The sequence below is a fragment of the Neophocaena asiaeorientalis genome, unplaced genomic scaffold (assembly GCF_003031525.2).
Source record: "Neophocaena asiaeorientalis asiaeorientalis breed wild unplaced genomic scaffold, Neophocaena_asiaeorientalis_V1.1 scaffold450, whole genome shotgun sequence".
Classification (NCBI taxonomy): Eukaryota; Metazoa; Chordata; class Mammalia; order Artiodactyla; family Phocoenidae; genus Neophocaena; species Neophocaena asiaeorientalis.
Genome location: NW_020175674.1, coordinates 4057961 through 4066515, shown reverse-complemented (window position 1 = coordinate 4066515; position 8555 = coordinate 4057961).

The following is an 8555-nucleotide window of genomic DNA, read 5'->3' as shown; positions in this document are numbered from 1 at the left end:
AAAAAGAGCAATTGGGACACTATCAAAGTAATTCAGGTTTGCAGTGTCAGGAGCTTAAACTAGCATTGTGACAATGGGCCATGGAAACATAAAGGAACGGTTAGGACAACCACTATAAAGAAAAAAAAGAAATGAACCCAATATTGAAGATTTACCAATATGAGAAATAAACAGGAAGAACTAATCAAGGATAATGCCAAGATTTTTAACTTGGGTGATTTTTTAAAAAAATATTTATTTATTTACTTATTTGGCTGTGTTAGGTCTTAGTTGCAGCGCACGGGCTCTTCATTTTAGTGCGCGGGCTTCTCTCTAGTTGTGATGTGTGGGTTTTTCTCTCTCTAGTTGTGGCGTGTGGGCTTCAGGGCGCGTAGGCTCTGTAGTTTGCCGCATGCAATCTCTCTCATTGAGGCACTCTAGCTCAGTAGTTGTGGCACGTGGGCTTTGTTGCCCCGTGGCATGTGGGATCTTACTTCCCTGACCAGGGGTTGAACCCACATCCCTTGAATTGGAAGGCGGATTCTGTACCACGGGACCATCGGGGAAGTCCCCAACTTGGGTGATTAAGAGAATGGCAGAGAAGTTAGGAAAGCCTCTGGTTTCAGAAGAGAAAGGTCATGAGTTTGGATTACGGTATCTTGAACAGGGCTTATGGGTCATTCATCTTTGTGTCCCAGCCCTTGGCCCAGCACCTGCTACCCAATGCTTGTTCTTCAAATAAATGTCATTGAGACTTTGAGATGGTGAGAAGTAACCCATAGGAATTATATCGTAATCGTTCAAAGGTACAGTATAGGACGGCCATAAGGTCTGTAAACGTAAGCAAATATGCATAATAAATGATTTAGGGTATTGTAATACATAGAGTAGCATTTAATGATGCATTCACTGTATTGCTCCTTCTGAGCTGTGCACGTTGCATGCAAAATGGCAGTGAATGTTGCACAAAGTGCAGCATTTCCATCAATGCACGTATGCATGTCATGCATTTCCCTGGAAGATTTGTGTCCCTGGTTTTCACTAACAAACCTTTAACTTACTCAAGAAGTGATCAAGAGAGTTCAACCTGTGAAAACATTAAGTAACAAGATTTATTTCCAGACTTTTGGGCCAACAATAGAACCCCCATGAGGGAATGAGACTGAAGGTATAGAATGGCGCCCATCAGCAGAGAGGTTAGATTTTGAGAGTTGAAATTGTCACAACGGATGACTTTTTCAAAGGAGTCAGTACAGAGAGAAATAAGTGGGTATCCAAGGAAATGAGAACTAAGGCAAGACTGGGAGGTGGTATAAGGAGAGCCGGAACGGGGTGGGATCCTGAACAGGGTTAAAGATGGAGCAGGTCACCCAAGAGGTAAATACAGCGAGCAGAGCGACACGTCACAGAACTTATGCAGTAACTTCTTCCAGTTTCCATGGAGTGTTGGGGAATGGAATGCAGTTTTGGAGGGAGCGAATCATGAAGATGTGGAAGCACGTAGATCATTTGTCATTTGTGGAGAGGTTTGGTAATGAGTGGAAGGTAAAAACTAGGATAGTAGCTGTAGCAGTATCCGGTCAAGGTTACTGTTTTTTAAGCTGGGGAAGATCTGTGTGTGTGCGTGTGCGTGCGTGTGTGCATGCGTGTGTGGGGGCTTGTGTGTGTGTGTGTGTACATGTGTTGTGCGTGTGTGTGCGTGCGTGTGTGCATGCATGTGTGGGGGCTTGTGTGTGTGCGTGTGTACATGTGTTGTGCGTGTGTGTGCGTGCGTGTGTGTGTGGGCTTGTGTGTGTGTGTGTGGGCATGTATGTAAGCCAGTAAAGAGGGAGAGGTTGACAGTGTTGGAAGAAGAGCAGGAGAAATTATAACAAGGTCCCTTAGGTCTTGGCTGGGGGGAGGTTGCAAAATTCTATTTCCCCCTCAGTCTTCACCTCTGGATTTGTAACCAAACTGTACAACTGTTAGAGTATTTATATTCTTCTGAAGTGGAATTAATGCTTCTCGATCAATTTCCTCTATTGAATTTACCCAGGTTTGCTTCTCCTCACCTTAAAACATTTCATGTAATATTCTCAGTCACCATCAATTAATATTCCTTGAGAAACTCCCTTCGTATCAGGGATTAAAGACAGTGCAGCTGATTGGTTTCTACTGTAAATTCCTAGGAATGGCATTTTACTTATTAAGGTAGAACCTTGAAAATGCCCTCTTGGGAATTATTCCATATAGATTCCCACGACTGCCAAGTGCAAGCCCAGAAATCTATTAGACTGAGTTTTTTGTTCCTTCTATTTTACAAAATATAAAAGAAGAAATTAGAGGGGAAAGTTTCCACTTAAATGGATTGCTAGATGCAGCATTACATGAATAGAAGAGCTGGTCGCAACCAGTGAGTCATGCCATTACTTTGGGAGGAAAAATGACAAGATGACTTAATAATTATTTTGAAGTTAAAAAAATGCATCTATTTTTTTATATTTGGCAGTTGTGGTTCATGTACTTGGGATCAGACTGGGCTGTGTCTATGATCCCCCCAAGGATTTCTCAATGAACCTATAGCACAGACACAATTAAATGTTTGTCTCATTTATTTTTTGTTACACTTTTGAAACTCAAAACAAAAATCACCCCTTTCTGTGTTTTCGTAATGGCAAAGACAGCTAGAGATATCATGTCATTACAATCAGTGAGTGAATGTGTTGTAATTGAAATCCGTGCACTGCTAAGAGCTCCCAATGACAAGGAGCTCGGTGAGTTAACTTTGTGTTAATACTCTGTTCGTTAACAGATTTTGATGAAAGTCATAGATATCAGTTTAAAGGAACACACTGCTACTGGGTTAGGCTTGTTTGTTCATTAATCTAATAATTTGTTAGAGAGCATTTAAAAATGCCTGTAATGTATCACCTACTATAGAGAGCTCTGAGGAAGAAAACTATCAACCCTATTGCAATTTGCTGCCTTTTTTTAGAAATAATACCTGCGGCAACAATGGAGTGTCTTCAAGAACTTAGAAATAGAGTTTTCCTCTGAGGACAAAATTCTAACTCAGCATTAAATGGACTTGGGTTGCAATGAGCGATTACCGTAAAGAGAAGGACTTCCAAGGGAGCCTGTCCCCCACCAAGGTGTTCACATAATCGAGGGAGATTGACAGTCAGCCTGACCGTAGCTGGAAATTGAAACCATCCCGCAGTTGTCATGTTGTCACGATCCACCCCTGGCCCTACCCAGGGCCCTCTTCCAGCTGCCCTGGAGCTCCCACAAGTCAGCAGCTGGCGGACCCTCCAGCCCTCCTGCGGGCGTTCAGCCTGGCTACAGCCCATGTTGGATGGGTTCTCAGAGACTTGGAATATCCTCCCTGAATAATCCACCTGGATCGTTTGATCCCTGATGGATCTTCAGATAGAACCAGTGTCTAAGAGGCACAAGAGGGCTAAAAGAACAGTGCCTGGATTAGAGGGTGCCCGGCTCTGTCCCCATCACATATGAGAGGAAGCAGTGGGCTTTGACCCCAGTACCTAGTGTCCCCTGCCCTGATGTCATGCTGTCTCAGTCCTTGGGTCAACTGGGTGATGCTGACAAGTTAGAGATCCTGGGCCTGTGTGGCTGGGATGGCCTCTCAGCCCTGCAGACTTTGCCTGTGCCACCCAGGAAGTTCTCAGAGTAAAAGCTAGCCAGCGTTTCCAATGATCTCAGTCTGCTGACCATGAAGAAGAGGCAGTGACCAGCATGGGGTGAAACCAGTAGGGCTGGCGGAACCCAGGGTACCGGCGGGAAGGAGAACCAAGCTTTTGACCTTACTGTCTTCCTCAGCCACTAACATTTTTGAAGAAAAAATTCTACCCCAAGCAGGCTCAGCTTCCTCTTTCTATTCTAATTTATTATCTATTTTCAGCATGCTGCAGAAACTGCTCTCACTAAGGTCACAGTGTGCCAAACTCAGCTACCCCCGTCTTCAATTTCCTTCCCTATGTTATCTCCTCAGCCTGTGATGCTGACCTTGAGAGTGGGAGTGAGCGTTTTCACCAGTGTCTATCACAGATCACAGTGACTGGTTCCCAGAATGCATGCAATACATTTTATTGAAAGAAAGGATAGTTCTTATTGACGAACGAAAGAAAATCATCACCCCCTTTTGGGGACTCTCTTAGGATTTTGTTATAAGATCTTCTGTGGCCATTTGTATTTACTCATCTGTGCTCCCAAGGGATTGAGAGCATCCAGTGTATCCTAGCCTAGCCCAGGGCCTGGCATATAGTAGATGCTCAGTAAAAGTTTGTGGCATAAATGAAGCTGGGGACTGGTGTTGACTCGGTGATGGTGCTCCAGTTACCCCAGGGATTTGTAATAAGTCACCCCAAGATGTAGTGACTTAAAACAATCACTCATGGCTTTTCTCACGCTTTCTGTTTTGCCAAGAATTCGGGAAGAGCTAGGCTGGATCATTCTCATTGTTGGAGGGGAGCCTCAGCTGGCATCTGGCCGCAGCTTTAGAGTGGTCATTGTCAGCGCCCAGCTGGAGCTGCAGGAATCTGAAGGCACGGCTGGGCTGGACGACCCACGTCCAAGTGGCTCACTCACACGGTGACACGTCTGTGCTGCCTGTTGTTCCTCTCCTTGTGGGTCTCTCCATAGGACTGCTTGAGCATCCTTAGGACATGGCGGCTGGCTTCCCCCAGAGCAAGCGATCCGGATCAAGGTGGAAGCCCCCATGCCGCTTGTGACCTAGCCTCAGGAGTCACGTGCTATCCCGTCCGCCATATTTTATTGCCCACACAGGGTCAGTCCTCATCCAGTGCGGGAAGGGACTTTGCAAGGGCATGAATATCAAGAAATGGGGATGATTAGAGCTGTCTCGGAAATGGGGTAGAACAGATGATTAGCCATCGGAAAACAAAGTTTCAAACTGAGACAAAGCTATCCCTTGGCGTTCATCTAAAGGTGGTTGTGGGCTCTGAAGCCTGGAAGAAACAGTTGTTGCCAAATAGGACAGTGCCTCTCTGTGAAGAGATGGTCATCTGGATGGAGTGTGCCTTTTCACCAACACCCAGGCCCAAGTTCTCTCCCAATGGAGTTGCTGACAGTCTATGAGAAATGACGCTTTAACCTCCCAAATGGCACAGCCATCTCATGGAAGGCCAGACCCGAGTCCGGGGTTGGTTGAGGCTTAGCCAGCCTATACTTGTCTTTGGGCAGAAGCAAGACTCGTTTCCTCTGCTATATTGAGGCACCATTAAGTCCTGGGCTAGAGCTCCGAATGCTTGCCTTTGGGTCTCTCTGCATCCTCTCTGGCATGTCCCTGGGCTCAGTGACAGCACGTCTGCGGGTTCTGATGTGTCCTCATAGGGGCACCTGTGCTCTGAGAAGCCTGGAAGAGATCCATTCCTACAACATGCCTCGGGGAGTCTTTTCACAAGGTTAAGAGTAACTGTAAATGAGAAGGGCAGAAACTCCGAGGAAGACTGGAGGAATGCACAAGAATCACATATTCCTTGGCTGTAAATTTAATAACAAGCACCCTTCTGAGCTGGGGAGAAGTCCAGAATGTGTTTACATATCCACTTCTTATTCAGTTACTGAAATGCTTTTAAGTGATCAGATAAATTTAAAGGGCCACACAATTTAAAGAACTGTATAAAATAATAACAAATACTTAATGGTAATAATTGGAAAAAGGGAATGTGGGGATACATATCTATTTTTATTCATGGAAAATAAGTAATAACTTTGGAGGTGATAGGCAACATTTCTTTTCCTTTTTTGATTGACGTCAAAATTCCTATATTTAATAGCTTTTATACTAATTTTCTTCAAAAATTTTGAATGTTTTGCTTAAAGTATGGCTAGGAAAGATCTTTTCAGTTTCTATTTTCAGCACAGCATCTTAAATCAAAACCCAAAATATGGGTCTAAATGCTGCTGAATTGTTCAACTAAGGACTCCAAACATTGTTATTGAACAAATGTTATTGCTTTTTAAACATGGCTCTAATTTTAGTCTACAGGCTGAATTTATTTGTTTCGTTATGCAAATGATGATTTATTACCAAATTCTTATCACATTAATTTCAGCTTACCTCCACTGATATCTTATTATCCACTAATTCAACACTCATAAATTCTATGAGCATTTTACCTTTGCTTTGTTAATAATTTTCGTGCGATTGGGAAAAAAGGGCTTTAAGCAGTGAAAATACTCAGTATTGGATATGAATCTAGAGTTGGCCTCCGAATTGTAAACTATTTCTTAGAAATAAATGAGTCCTTTACAAATGTTAAACCTCTCTTGTAGCAAACCGCCATATTGCATGAATTGTAGAACGTACAGTTTTCCACATTTAAATATCTCTGGAATAAGATGCATCTTAGAATCATTTGCTTCTTAGGTTCCTTGAATATGGTACGTTCATACTTGGGGTTTTAGCCAAATACTCCAGTGGCCTGGAAAGGGCTGCAGAGGACACGTGATGGACACCGCCAGGGCAGCTCCGATTCCCTACTTCTGTTCAGGATGTCATTTATCTATGCCCTACACTTTTCCTCTTAATACAAAATGATAAAACAAAAAGTGTCCCCTCGGAAGTAATGGAAATAGAGCGGCTTTTGATAAAAGAGGGTGATTTTTTTTTTATAACTTTTTTTTTTACTTTCTCCATGGGTCTAAAATTCCCGGGAGCTACTGAGAAGTTAACTCCTGAGGTTGGATAAAATGGCCTTTGATGTACCTTTTCCTTTTATATGAAAGGCTCTCAAAGGAAATTCTATAACAATAAGCCTTCTTTCTTTAAGTCCCTAAAACACAATTCACTATAAAAAATTTTATGTCACATGTATCTTGGATTCTAGCCAAAAAAGTTTAGTTCCTGAAGTACCATGTCCTCCTGACCATGGCCTTACCCTTCAAGGACGTGGTTGAAACCATGACAAGGTTGAAACAGTTACACTGGAGCATGGCTATAGTATCTGGAGAGCTTAGGGTAGATTCTGGGTACAGGGAGTCAGAAGTTATACTTTGTAATAGGACATTATGATAGTAGTTTCTCCTCGTTCCATGTATATCTATTTAATTGCTGAGTTCAATATTCTTTGAAGATATACTGGTGAATAATGATTAGAGTTAATATGTATTGATAAATTAATATGTGCATGGCCCTAAGTGTTGGATTTTTTATTTGAAGCAAAGACATACTTCTTTAGTATCAATGAGGGAATGTTAAATGCTCTCAAAGGTAGGGATAATGAAGAAATTTAGGTTTTCCGGTAGGGTAACTCCTATACAGAACCTGGAGATGAGAGACCTCCAGGATTAACTTTCTTAACATAGACTGGACACAGCGTGATCAATTATTGCTCCAAACTTACTTTTAAAAATCACTACTTAAGGTTTTTGGTAATACTTCATGTAAAATTATATTCTTTAGAAAATATATCGCACAACTTGGCGCAAAATCCTATTGCCCTATAAAAACGGATACATTTGCCAAAAGGTGGTGGAAAAGGTAAAGATTCAATTGCAGCAGTTATACATACAAATACATATAGGCTTTCACAGACATTTTCCATTGTGCCAGCATTTGTGTAACTACTGCACAATTATGTGGCAGCTCAGGGCTACACAATAGTACGTTCCTGAGACCTCAGGAGAAGAGGCAAGATTCCTTATAGGCTTTACCTTGCAAATTCCAGATATTCTGGAAAATCCTCTGCAGTGTGTTTTCCAAAGCAAGCCCCTGTGGTCAGCCTTGATTCAAAGGGTAAGGAGTTAGACTGTACCTCTCAAGGGGAGGTGAGCAAAGAACATGAGGCCAATTGTAATCTACACACAGCCAGACCAGGAGCACAAGGGCACAGCAACTATCACTAGACTTTCTTTTCTGGGATGCTTACGGCTAGACGGACAGCATTTACTTCTGCAACGTGTTCTGGTCCTCTGCTATTGGATGATGACTCCAAACTCCCAGATCGGACCAGCTAGATTCATGTGGCCTACTCCTGCCCCATGTTTTCTTCACTAAACCGCTATGACCAACAAGGTCAGGTGTGTGTGTCAGGTCTATTTGTGTGTCAGGTCTATTTTTTTGTGTGTCAGGTCTTTTGTGTGTCAGGTCTATTTGTGTGTCTGTTACTTATTAGTTTTAGATCATTCGTGGATCATAGTAAGTCAGGGCTGCAAGGGACGTGGAAGAGAAAATCGGGTCCTATTTGATAGGAAATTTAGGTTTAAAGTAGCTGTGTGACCTGTCCAAGGCCAGAAACTGATTAGGGGCAGAGCCACAGCCATAGTGCTTGAAGACGGGCAGTCCTGATTTACCTGTGGAATGGGCATCCTGTTCACCTATCCTCGCCCTAGAAACAGCCCATCGTCCCTGTTGTGGTCTCCTATTTCACCACGAAACATTTAGAAAGAAGCTTTAGACGTGTACGTCGAACCTGTCTACTCAGCCCACAGTCTGTAGATGTGAGCTGAGCACCCGCCGGGCTGCGCACGTGCGGGCGTGGCCTCCTGTAGCCGGAGGCCACAATGCAAAGTTTACAGGAGTCACTTGTTCCAGCGTGCTGTTTCACCTTTAG